We start from the raw sequence: 14221 nt of genomic DNA, 5'->3' as shown, positions 1-14221 counted from the left end.
TCTACAAAATTGGATATAACTTTGCAAAACTTCAACGAACCCTTGATGTTTAGGGGTGTTTTGGAAAGGAAATGAGCAGAGCTTTCGAATTCACTTGTCAGAAAAATACCGTTCCATACATTTTTTAGCCACAAAACACCAATGTATTTTTAAAAGTCATTTTTGAAGGCCGGCGCCCGCTTTATCGAAAAACTGACAAATCCATTCGAAAGCTGAGACGATTTCACATAAAGGACCAATAAATCTAAGGTGTATGTTCCTCCTATCTTTTTTAATCTAATTTTGATTCTGCGAGCACAGCACTCAGTTCGCATTTCGGGCGCCCAAAATGTTGCAATTTGCATGCCCCATTTTAAGGTTTTGTCAAAAATATAGGTGCTCACTTTTAAATGATAGTTTATGTCCAAGGATCAAAATGCACTTTCGATAATTGACCAATATTTATGTTTTTGGTTTCTTCTAGGCAATTTAATGTCGAAAAATTGATTTTTTTTTAATTTTTTTTTGTAAAATGCTCACATACAATTGTGTGGACTTTTTTTCAGCAGAACTAATGAATGTAGCATGTAGGAAATTTCACCACAATTTTTTGCTCTAAGAGAAAACGCCATTTCGTTACTCCAGCGCCAAGCAATTTTTAAAAATTTCTCAGAATTAACAAGCTCGGCCTATTATTTACATTTACATTACATGCGGCATATGTTTTGTAGGTCGGGGTAAGGTTTCTTATAGTTATTTTGGTCGCTGAATTCGTATCTGGAATCAAATTTCAGATAAATAGTGAACGGTGATATTTTAGCCACGCTCAAATATTATTTGCGTGTATTCCCCATAGCCACTTAGGGATCGGCAGCCAAAGCCGCTAACCACCGCGCCACGAGGCCTCTCAAAACAATGAGAAGTTGAAAAAAACAATCTCCATAAAAAAATCCGTGAGTAAAATATCAATTAAAGGTGAGCGAAAGATGAAGTATGACCGAATTCACTAGCGATTAAAACTACATCATAATACCGCAAATAACTTTTGGGCGTGGCTCCAAATTTAACTGTTAATTTAAAATTTGATTCCAGATCCGAATTCAGCGACCAAAATAACTATAAGAAACCATACTCAGGCCTCCAAAACATATGCCGCATGTAAATAATAGGCCGAGCTTGTTAATTCTGAGAAATTTTTAAAAATTGCCACTTTTTTTCTCACTAAAATTCAAATATCTTGGCGCTAGAGTATCGAAATGGCGTTTTCTCTTAGAGCAAAAAATTTGTGGTGAAATTTCCTACATGCTACATTCATTAGTTCTGCTGAAAAAAAGTCCACACAATTGTATGTGAGCATTTTACAAAAAAAAATTAAAAAAAAATCAATTTTTCGACATTAAATTGCCTAGAAGAAACCAAAAACATAAATATTGGTCAATTATCGAAAGTGCATTTTGATCCTTGGACATAAACTATCATTTAAAAAGTGAGCACCTATATTTTTTGACAAAACCTTAAAATGGGGCATGCAAATTGCAACATTTTGGGCGCCCGAAATGCGAACTGAGTGCTGTGCTCGCAGAATCAAAATTAGATTAAAAAAGATAGGAGGAACATACACCTTAGATTTATTGGTCCTTTATGTGAAATCGTCTCAGCTTTCGAATGGATTTGTCAGTTTTTCGATAAAGCGGGGCGCCGGCCTTCAAAAATGACTTTTAAAAATACATTGGTGTTTTGTGGCTAAAAAATGTATGGAACGGTATTTTTCTGACAAGTGAATTCGAAAGCTCTGCTCATTTCCTTTCCAAAACACCCCTAAACATCAAGGGTTCGTTGAAGTTTTGCAAAGTTATATCCAATTTTGTAGACGCGCCTAAGTCTAAAAATTACCAATTTAAAAAAATGTTTTAGCTTCTAGGCGCCGAGGTGAGGACAAATTCAACCAACCAAACATGGTTTCGTTCATAACTTGGTGGGGGCTATTGGAAAAGTACACTGCTTTTGATTTTTGAGCACCTTGTGTAAATAGTGGTCCACTTTCAGCGAGAATTACTCTAATGATATATGGCAGCACAGCTGCGAGCTGTGGCGGTGTTAATTTTTAAGGTGTTAAATGAACTCGATAATAAAGTATGAAAACAGTATGGTAGAACCATTTTGCGACTTTTTATTCTCTCAATTGGCATGGGAATGCGAATATTTTCTGATGACAATCGTGGCTGAATTTCTCTGCGCAGCTGGAACTGGTTTGATTAGCTTCTCTTTTGCTAATATTTATTGACGTAGTCCTCTACTCGGGTTGTTTTGCAATGAGTGCATGAAGGTTGGGTGGGCGGCATGTTTCTAATCGCAATTACTGCAAGTGGTTCTATTGACCTAGATTGCATAGCAATAACTTTTTTCTGTTTTAAGGTTTTCAGAACGACTGTAACTATTTAACCTGGCCTTTGAGCGAGATAAATCTTTTAAAAACATGTTTGTTTGGAAATAACGAGTTTTGTGATTTGAATTTTTGAACGCGTTAACGCGTCATCATGCCACACAAAAAAATATTACCGTAATGACAAAAATAACTTATTTTTGAGTTAAAAAGTTGCTAAAATTAGCTTGAGGAATTTTTTTTTTCTTGTTTAAATTATGAAAACTTTTACTGGTAAAGTTTTTGAAAATCTCCTTACTAACTGATTTAAAAGTCTTAACTTTTAATACGACTGTAGAATTTCTTTCATTTTGACGTTCTCGTGTAACCGTGTACGACTAAGTTCCAAATGTAAACAAACATTTTGGTGGGTCCGGTGGTGCTGGTGATTCTAGGACGCAAAGCAAAGCCGACGGTGGCAGCAGCCAGGAATCGGACGCGGAAACCTTCGTGAGCCAAACAGCAGCAGCGGAACGCCTTTGAAGGAGGGTGGTGCGGGTGCGGGACGAGGTGAAGTGCTCAAAAAGGACAAGGCGAGCTTCCTGCAGGAACTGCAGCTGTTCCACGACCGGAATGGGTAAGAAAAAAGCTTGGGTGTTTTGTGGGCCTTGTGATTGATTTTGTTTGTTTTTTTAATCCCATATTCGCACCGGTTGTATTCGGTGGTGGTGGCCCGGGATTGGTGATTGTGTTGAAAGTAAACAGTGTTCACCTATACACCTCCTCCTTGGCGCGCCGTTTCTGCACCAACCTTCTGTTGCGTTGCCTCGGCGAGTGCACGGCATCATTCCCGCCCAAAACGTTGTCGCGTGCGGTTCGACTTTCTCGCTGAATAAACAAACGTTCTTTTTCTAAAGTTTAACGCGAGTGTTTTTCCTTTCGCCGATTCTCGTCTCGTCGCGGTAATCCGCTGTGCATTCCGGACAAAAGTCCGTCAGGTTATGGTCCCAGAAGTGGACGAGTTTTGGTGAAAGAGGACGATTCCACGGGTACTCGCTGGTGCTCCGCGTCGCGCGCGGTGCACGGGGAAAAAGTGAGGTTGGAATCGGGTTGGAAAGTGCGTGAAAACAAAAAGACAAAGTGCTAGTGAAAATGGCCGATCCGAAGACCGGAATCACCCGGTTGAACGAGGCCAACTGGTCCACGTGGAAGCTGCGGATGGAGGCACTGCTGGACACGGAAGAGCTGTGGGACGTGATAGAGGAAGAAGTCCCCGCAGCGGAGCAACAGGATGCTGTCTGGACCCGGAAGGACCGGAAGGCGCGAGGTCATCTGATCGTTGCGTTGGAGGACAGCCAGCTGCGGCATATTAAGGGCAAGGTTCACGCGCGGGACATCTTTGGGGCTCTCAAGGCCCACCACGAACAGGCGACGCGCTCCGTCCGTGTTTCGCTGTTGAAGAAAATGTGTGCGCTCATTCTCCCGGATGGCGGCGACCTTGTGGCGCACCTGCGCGAGTTCGAGGTTCTCTTCGACCGGCTGGAAGCGGCCGGAACGTCACTCGACACGGACACCCTGATCTGCATGCTGCTTCGAAGCCTCCCGTCGTCGTACGATGGGGTCGTGACCGCGCTGGATTGCCTCGCGGACGATGACATTTCTCTCGAAATTGTCAAGGCAAAGCTGGAAGATGAGTACAGCCGGCAGCAGGAACGGAAGGGAGGATCTCGCCAGGTGGAGAAAGCGATGCGGACTGCAGAAAGCAAGAACCGGAAGAAGCCGCCGAAGTGCTTCAACTGTGGGCAGCTTGGACACTTCAAGGGGAACTGCCCGAAGCTCGGCGGAGACCAGAAGAAGGCCGGAAGTTCGTCCAAGCCAGACGGTGGTGGAGGCGCGAAGGCGAAGGCCGCGCAGAACGATGCGCGGGGCGTCGCGTTCACCGTCGGAGGGAAGCAAACTGCCTGCTGGGTGATCGACAGTGGTGCCAGCGCTCACATGACCAACGACCGGGAGTTCTTCGAGTCGCTGCGTGAGTTCGCCGGTGGCAATATCACGCTGGCGGATGGTAAGAAGACGGAGATCCAGGGAGAAGGCAGCGGAACAGTGTTTGGCATCGACGGTGAAGGAAGAAAAGTGAAGCTCGATGTCCAAGAAGTGAAGTACGTGCCGGGACTGTCCACGAACCTGATCTCGGTCGGGAAACTGGCCAACAAAGACTACAGTGTAGTGTTCGACAAGGTGAGCTGTTCGGTAGTGAGTGACAGTAAAGTGATCGCCACGGGTGGACGCCACGGAGGGCTCTACTACCTGCGCCAAGCGGAGGAGGAATCGATGGTGGCCGCCGAACGTCGGCACAAAGTAGACTGCCAGCACCAGTGGCACCGACGGCTCGGTCATCGCGACTGGGCAGCAGCGGAGCGGCTTGTCAAGGACGACCTGGCCACGGGGATGAAGGTAACGGACTGCGGTCTGAGACTGGCGTGTGAGTGCTGTATGGAGGGGAAGTCTGCTCGGCTTCCGTTTCCACCGGTCATCGACCGGAAGTCGTCGAAGGTGCTGGACATCGTCCACACCGACCTGTGGGGACCGATGAGAACCGTTACGCCAAGCGGTAATCGGTACGTGATGACGATGATTGACGACTACAGCCGCTTCACAGTCATCTACCTCCTGAAGCAGAAGTCGGAGGCGGCCGATCGGATCAAAGAGTACGTCCGTTGGGTGGAGAACCTGTTTGGACGCAAGCCGCGGGTGGTGAGGTCGGATGGAGGGGGAGAGTACGACAACCGTGAACTCCGCACCTTCTACAAGGCGGAAGGGATCAAGCCTCAGTTTACCACCGCGCATTCCCCACAGTCGAACGGCGTCGCTGAACGAAAGAACAGATCGTTGACGGAAATGGCCACCTGCATGCTGAACGACGCAGTGCTGGACATGCGGTTCTGGGGCGAGGCCATGATCACGGCCGCGTACCTGCAGAACAGAACGCCGTCCAGATCGATCCAAGGCACCCCTTACGAGCTCTGGTGGGGACGAAAGCCCGACTTGAAACATCTTCGGGTGTTCGGCAGCGAAGCGTACGTTCATGTCCCGGGTGTCAATCGTGGCAAGCTGGACAGTAAGGCAAGGAAGCTGGTGTTCGTCGGGTACGCATTCGAGCAAAAAGCGTATCGTTTCGTAGACGTGGAGACGGACAAGATCACCGTTAGCCGTGATGCCAGATTTCTCGAGCTGGGCAACGGCACGTCAACGGTGGAGTGGTCAACGGAGAACCCAGATGAGGAGATTCAGCTGAAGCCGTTCGTCGTCAAGAAGGAGGAGCTCAAAGAGGAGGACGCTAACAAAGAGGACACGGCTGGTGACGATGTCGCTGGCGGCCAGATCAGCGAAAGTGACGACGAAGAGTTCCAAGAGGCAGAAAGCACCCCAAACGCAAGCCCTCGTCGGTCGACAAGATCGAATCTTGGTACTCGGCCGCGTTACCTGGATGACTTCGAGCTGGAAAACGCTGTCGGGATCGCGGCGTGCGCTGTGGAGGAACCCGTCGATCACAAGGAAGCGCTGAAGGAGCCCGTTTGGCGGACGGCGATGCTGGACGAACTTGAGTCGCACCAGCAAAACGGAACGTGGAAGCTGGTTCAGCTACCGAAAGGACGGAAAGCGATCGGGTCGAAGTGGATCTACAAAGTGAAGCGAGACGAGAACAACCAGATCGTGAAGTTCAAAGCCAGACTCGTCGCGCAGGGCTATGCGCAGCAATCTGGAGTGGACGTGGAGGACGTGTTCGCACCTGTCACACGTCAAGCAACCTTCCGAACGTTCCTCACGGTGGCGCTGAAGCATGGGATGACCGTGCGACATCTGGACATAAAGACCGCCTATCTTTATGGGTCGCTCGAAGAAGAAGTGTACATGCGCCAACCGCCGGGATTCCAGGAACCCGGGAAGGAGCAGCTCGTGTGCCGGCTTCAACGCAGTATCTACGGATTGCGGCAGTCGGCTCGCTGCTGGAACAAGCGCTTGGATGGAGTACTCGTGAAGCTTGGCTTCGAGGCGGCCGCAGCAGATCCCTGCTTGTACGTCAACCATCGCGGACAAGCCAAGGTGTTGCTGATGGTGTACGTCGATGATCTTTTGATCGCCTCGACGGACGAACGGAAGATGGCGGAGACTTGTACTGGATTGAAAGCGGAGTTCGAGCTGACAGATCTCGGCGAGGTTCGTCATTTCCTTGGAGTCGAGGTGAAGCGCGAATCCGACGTGTACAAGCTGAGTCTGAAGAACTACACCAACAAGCTGCTCAAGGATTTCGGCATGGAGCAGTGCAAGGCTGCCAAGACGCCGATGGATCCGGCCTACCTGAAGGTGGAAGAAGCTGGAGAGGAATTCACGGATTCGACGAAGTATCGTAGCCTCGTCGGAGGTCTGCTCTACTTGGCCATTGTTGCCAGACCGGATATTGCTGCTGCGGCGGCGATTCTCGGCCGGCGATTCAGCGCACCCCGCGAGTGCGACTGGACTGCCGCGAAGCGAGTGCTACGATATTTGCAAGGTACCAAGGACTATCGACTACAACTCGGCGGAGACAAGAACCAGGACCTTGTCGGTTTCTCTGACGCTGACTGGGCCGGAGACGCCGAGAGCCGTCGATCGACGTCCGGGATGTTGTTCCAGTACGGAGGAGGAAGCATCACGTGGGCGAGCCGTCGCCAACCTTGCGTGACGCTTTCATCGATGGAGAGTGAGTACGTCGCCCTCTGCGAGTCGTGCCAAGAAGCGGTGTGGCTCAGACAACTTCTCCGTGACTTCGGAGAGCAACAAGACAACCCGACGGTTATCAACGAAGACAACCAAGGCTGCTTGGCGTTTGTGCGTTCCGAACGAACGAGCCGACGATCCAAGCACATCGACACGAAGCAGAAGTACATCCACGAGTTGTGCCTGAGGAAGGAGATCAAGCTGGAGTATTGCCCAACCGACCAGATGACTGCTGACGTGTTGACGAAACCGTTGGGGCCAACGAAGCACCGGGAGTTCTGCGAACTACTCGGGCTCGGGCAGCATCAGTGAGAAGGTTCACACTGAGGGGGAGTGTTGAAAGTAAACAGTGTTCACCTATACACCTCCTCCTTGGCGCGCCGTTTCTGCACCAACCTTCTGTTGCGTTGCCTCGGCGAGTGCACGGCATCATTCCCGCCCAAAACGTTGTCGCGTGCGGTTCGACTTTCTCGCTGAATAAACAAACGTTCTTTTTCTAAAGTTTAACGCGAGTGTTTTTCCTTTCGCCGATTCTCGTCTCGTCGCGGTAATCCGCTGTGCATTCCGGACAAAAGTCCGTCAGATTGAAGGTCAATTCCCGCGAGGACTGTAACGAGATCATCGAGGAGATGGCGCTGCCGAAGAGTTGCGTGAACAACGAGATTGCGTTGAAGAAGATAAACATCCGGTTTTTGGACAAGTACGAGACAGGTGATTTTCACGGTGAGGAGAAGGAGCCGACGAAAAGGAGGACGTCGAGAAGCGGGATAATCGGAGGTAGCCAGAGCGGATGTTGCACTCGGTGCCGGCGGTTTACAACACCTGTGAGTAATGAGAATGTGTACAGTGGCTTGCCCACTTCACTTACTTCCATCTCTTTTAGCAAATAACCGTCCACAAATGCTCATCTCGCGACGGCGCAATTCCAGCCGAATGAACCCTGGACAGCGTGCCGAAAAAATCTGTGTCATTCTCGTAGGAGGATGAAGTGCTCGAAATCGAAATCCGTTCCGAGGGCCTCATCAACCCAATCTTCCGGATGCGCTTCCAGAATCGGGAACTCCCCGTTCAGGCACTTCACTTTCCAGCCAGGAAACGTCGATCACCCTTGCCGAATCTACAGCCAACTTCTCCAAACCTGTCCTGATGAAGGTCGGCAACGTGACCATTCTGTTCTCTACTTTGCTGTCGCGCGTCGAAACGTCCGTCTGGAACCGTCCAGCTTGGGGTCTTCGGAAGTGACCGGTGGCGTACCCTAAGAATCGGTACAGCTTGGAATCGGGTTTTGGCCAGAAGCGTTAAATACAATAACAAAATGTCTTATTTAACATACTGTTTAAAACTTTTAAAAATAAATATAAAATCAAGCCTAGAATCAAGCACATTTTTCTGAAATTAACACTGTAGTATTAAATGTTGTTTATTCTTGCTATAAGAGGTTTCTTTTCCAATTAAAAGTAAAACACTTTTACCGATACAACGATTTTGTTCCATAAATGCATGGTAGTATCAAAAACTTTCCAACTTTTAAATTGAAAAGTTTGAACTTTCTACGAATATTCACCAACGCGAACTTTTAATCCAAAGAGCGATCTTTTTAAATTTAGAGTATTTTTTCATTGTGTGTAGGACCAAAACATTGTAACAAAACACCGCGACAAAAGAAATAGCAACAGATAAACACGACTCAACGATAGGGGAGATTTCAGGAGAAAACAATACACAGTAAATAACAATTAGTTTTTGAATTCAAACTAAAAATAAAACAGTTTTTGCTTTAATGAAAGTTGATAGGCACACTATAAATGGTTAGGTGCTTATACTTACATCAAACCCTACGTAATGTACCACCCCCGGCCGAGTTAAAATGCGTAACCGGAAAAGAAGGTGTGCATGCCTGGCACGAACACTCAAAGCGTGTTCTAGCGTGTTGCTCGTACTGACTCAGAGCAAGGGTGAGATGTAGGTGTAAGGGCAGTGCGTGTTCGTCGGGAACCTAGTGCATAAGATCGGTCAAGGCCCGTTCTTACACTGAAAATTGCGAATTGCGAATAAAAAAAAAACAAGCTTAGATTATTTTAGTAGAGTAGAGAAAACACGTCTTGTCTTGTAGACTGTTCGCAGTAGAATGATTGTATTTTTACTCAGCTTACAGACGTCGACTTCCAGAGCCAAATCCTCCATGACCGGATTACTTCGATCTACCAATACTCCTCCCTAATCCGATATTCCAATGGCCTCGCATAGCTTCGTCTGCTTCTGGCTGTTCATCGGCTTCGTGAATCCGTCCGCTGGCTGCTCAACGGTGGATACGTATCCCAGCTTCACAAGTCCATGCTGCAGACTCTCGTGCACGAAGTGGTAGCGAATGCTCACGTGTTTCGTGCGTGGATTGTACGAACCGTTACTAGCGATGGCGATTGCAGATTGGTTGTCGCAACACAGGTCCACAGGCTCCACCTTGAACATCTGAGCTCGCAGGTTGTTCCACCACATGGCTTCTTGAATCGTCCGAGAAAGCGCCATGTATTCAGCTTCACACGACGACAAAGCCACTGTCGGCTGCTTCTTGACGTTCCACGATATGGCTCCACCTTGCAGAGTGAAAACGTAACCAGTTGTGGACATCCGATCATCTGGATCTCCTCCCCAATCGGCATCGGTGTATCCTCTGATCTGGTCGGCACCTTCCTTCGAATATTCCAGCTTCTTGTTAGCAGTCCCCTTCAGGTAGCGGAAAATCCTTTTAACCGCGTCCCAGTGTTGCTTTCCAGGGTTGGCAGCGAACTGGCTCACCATGTTGACTGCAAAAGCTATATCCGGCCGTGTCACTTGAGCTGCAAACGAAAGACACCCAACAGCTTCCTTGTACGGCACCTTTTGCATCTCCTCGGCTTCCTCCTTGGTTCCAGGACTCATGGTCTTGTCCAGCCGCAAGCTCGGTTCCGCAGGCATAGCAACCGGATAGCAATCCGCCATACCGAACCGTTTTACAATGTCCTCGACGTAGGCCTGTTGATCCAGCCACAGCTTTCCATCCTCGCGATTCCTTGTGATCCTGATTCCAAGACAGTGCGATGCCTGGCCCAGGTCCTTCATCTTGAACCGTTTGTTCAGATTCGCCTTCAACTTTTTCTTCATGTTCAGGTCGTTCGTAAAGATGAGAAAATCGTCCACATAAATCGGCACGAACAACAGCTTATCGCCCTGGAACGACCAGTACAGACACGGGTCAACTGCCGAACGATGGAGTCCAAAAACTTGAAGAGCCGCGTCCAGTTGAGTGTTCCAAACTCGACTTGACTGCTTTAGACCGTATAACGCTTTCTTCAGTCTGCACACTCTTCCTCCAGCATCCACGAACCCTTCTGGTTGTATCATGTAGATCTCCTCGTCGTTCAGCTCGCCCTGCAGGAAAGCGGTTACTGCATCCATCTGATCGATGTCCAGGTTGTACTTCACCGAAAGCGCCATCAGGTACCGAACCGTTGCATACCGCACCACCGGAGAATAGACTTCGTCGTAGTCCACACCGGGCCGTTGTGAACAACCCTTCACCACCAGTCGCGCCTTGTACCGTTGTACAGCACCATCCGGACCTCGCTTTGTTTTGAACACCCACTTGTTCCGAATTGCCTTTCGTCCATTTGGCAAATCAGCGAGCACCCACGTTCTGTTCTCGCTCAGAGAGTTCATCTCTTCCTGCATGGCCGCAATCCATCTATCTCGATCTGCCCGTTGCAGAACCTCCTCGTAGCTCTTCGGGTCTTCCATCTCAACAATAACGGATTGCATCGGGGATGTGACAGCTGACTGTGGAGAAACATTTTGGCCAGGAAAAGTACCATAACAGTTGAATTCGTTGTACTTGCCTGGGACTCGGCGCTCCCGACCGCTGCGCCTCAACCCTTGCTGCTCGTCAGCTGGTCTGTTTAGTTGCGGTGGGAGCGCATCTTCAAGGAAGTCAACCAAGGATTCAACAGGCTCCGGGGGTGGATCTTCATGACCAATTTCGATCACGCCCGCTTGATCTCCCTCGTCCCGCCGGTCTCGAACGACGTCCTCACGCTCGATAGGCAACTCAGGCTGCATGGCTTCAACAAAGTGCAATTCCATGAATTCGACCGGTTTCAGAATCAGCTCACACGCCACGCTCTTAATTGATGAACCTTCTTCAATGGCGACGACATCCCGACTGATCACAAAGTCTCCCGTTTCAGGATCATAGACACGGTACCCCTTTGCGCCCTCGCAATATCCAACGAAGGTACCTCTTCTTGATTTCGGGTCAAACTTCTGTCGTCTTACCTTCGGGATGTGCACCATCACGCTCGAACCGAAAACCTTCAGGTTCTTGAGATTCGGCTTCTTTCCGGTCCATGCTTGTTCCGGCACCATGTCTCCAAGCGTTCGTGTCGGACAACGGTTCACCAAGTACGCCGCTGTCGAAATCGCCTCAGCCCAGAACTCCTTGCCCAGTTTGGCCTCGTTCAGCATGCACCGCGCTTTTTCGACCAACGTCCTATTCAGTCGCTCAGCCCGACCATTCTGCTCTGGTGTATACGGACACGTGGTTTGATGACCAATCCCGTCCTGCTCCAGAACCTTGCGGAAATCTGCATTCACGTACTCTCTGCCATTGTCCGTACGTAGAACTCGCAATTTCTTACCAGAATCTCGTTCCGCTCGAGCCTTGAACCTCTTGAACGCATCCAGTGCCTGACTCTTCTTCTCCAGAAAGTACACCGTGACTTTGTGACTTGCATCATCCAAGAACGTCATAAAGTACCGACTTCCTCCAAGCGAAGGCACCTCCACCGGACCACACAGGTCAGAGTGGACCAGTTCCAAAAGTTCAGTTGCCCTTGAGCTGCTACTTGGAAACGGCTGTCGAGTCTGCTTCCCTTCAAAGCACGAGACACAATCTGGCAGCACGCCTTCCTGGAACTCGATTCCGTCCGCCATCCGTTTGAGTTTCTTCAAACTCCCAACGTTCAAATGGCCGAGTCGCTTGTGCCAAAGCTCCAACTTGCTCACCAGAAACGATCTCTCCGGTCTTTCCAAACGGTACAGCTCATCGTTCTCGACGCCAGTGATCACCAGATCACCGTCCAACGACCAAACTTCACATCGGTCCGCCGTAAAGACCACCTTGTTGCCGCGCTTACAAATGGCACTTACCGACAACAAGTTCGTTGCAAGGTCCGGGATCTTCAACACCTCGCCAACGTTGATCTCGCTTTCACGTGTGTCCAGGGCAACAGAACCCTTCGCAACGGCCATCATGTTGCTGCTGTTCGCTGTTCCAACTTCGTGGTTCATCGGTACCTCATCCGTAAACTTTTGGTCCGACCTCGCCATGTGAGTGGTGGCCCCCGAGTCAAAATACCACTCCTTGGTCATCACATCACCCATAGCGAAGATACAGCACAGTCCCTGGGGTTTCCGTACCTTCGTGGTCACTTTCTCCGGACAATTTGCAGCAAAATGTCCAACCTTCTTGCAGTTGTAACAAGTCTTCGGTTTCTTCGATCCTGCTGCCTTGGACGAGTTGAATCTGGCCGAACTGTACAGTGCTCCATCCACACTCGAACTTGTCGGTCCACGTTCAACCTTCACGTCCTGCAGGATCTTCGACTTCACGGCATCCGCTGACATCGCCTTCCCAGACGCCTCGAGTCCCATGATCATCGGCTCGTAATGCTCGGGAAGTCCCATCAGCAGAATTCCCGCCAGCCAGGAATCGTCCACCTTGAACCCGATCGCAGCTAGACGTTGACTCGCAGTCATAACTTGATCGACGTAGGCTTCGACACTGGCACAGTTGACAAGCTTCACGGATGTAAACTGTCGCAACAATCCAATACGCCGGGTAGAACCGCTATCCTGGAAAGCGTTCTCCAGCTTCTCCCAAGCTTCCGCGGCGGTTGCCGCATCCGCCACATGACTGTAGTTGTAGGACTCCAGACTTAAACAGATCGCCGACAACGCGCGCAGCGACAGATCTTCGTCCACAGCAACTTCCGCCGGTGGCTTGACCGCTGACCAGGTTCCTTCTCGGATCAGCGTCATCTTCATAGCGAACGCCCAAGTGGTGTAGTTGTCCCGGCCTCTCAATTTCTCGATAGCCGGAAGCGAAACAGAACCACCGTAGGCGCGACCGCCTCTGCCGACTTGACCAGCATTCTCTTGACCAGCATTTCCACCTTCTCCGTTCTGGTTTCGTGCTGGATCTCGAACTGGTGACCTTCTCGTCGACATCTTCAAATTTCAAAATTAACTTCTTGAACTTCTTCTAGGTTTGAGCTGGGCCCATAACCTTTAGTAGAGTAGAGAAAACACGTCTTGTCTTGTAGACTGTTCGCAGTAGAATGATTTTATTTTTACTCAGCTTACAGACGTCGACTTCCAGAGCCAAATCCTCCATGACCGGATTACTTCGATCTACCAATAATTATAATAATGATAATTTATTGGACAGATAAAGAATTATTCAAACAAATAAATTCGCAATAAATCAAAAAAGATTAGGTAAATGATGAATAGACTTGATATTACTAGTACAGTAAGGAAAAGTATATTTTTAAGAAAAAAAAAAACAAAACAAAGTTTGTTACAGCAGTATCAATTGGTAAAAAAGAGTGGAAAAGCTTTGAGAGATAAGAGAATCAAAAGTTAGTAAAATCAAAATCAAATGATGGATATTAAATAGAAGAATCAGTGAAGAATTGAGAATCAGTAGAGCAAAATAAAAAAGGAGATAGGTGGTAGCTGAGAATGAAGAGAAGAGAAACCCCGTTGTGCGATGTTTCAGGTACATCCACAGCAGTTGACTCAACATACTGCGAATCAAAACAATACCGTCTACAATCACAAATTACTTCCCTTTCCCACATTGTCGCGCCTCTTTCTTTTAGCCGTCTCGACTCTGACCCAAAGGTTTACGATCCGTTTCCACAGGCCACCAGCTAGGTCATCAGGAAAACCAAGGCAACGTGGAGGTAAGAAAATAGGACACTTGCAAGGAACCAGAGCTATACTATACTGTATGATCTAACAGAAATCCGGATGTAGTTAGTTGCGCTCCTTCCAGGATGTTCCTTACCTGGATGTCAACCGAAG

This window comes from Culex quinquefasciatus, chromosome 2, assembly GCF_015732765.1.
Source record: "Culex quinquefasciatus strain JHB chromosome 2, VPISU_Cqui_1.0_pri_paternal, whole genome shotgun sequence".
Lineage (NCBI taxonomy): Eukaryota > Metazoa > Arthropoda > Insecta > Diptera > Culicidae > Culex > Culex quinquefasciatus.
The sequence above is the reverse complement of the archived record's forward strand: the minus strand, read 5'-3'. Positions refer to the sequence as shown.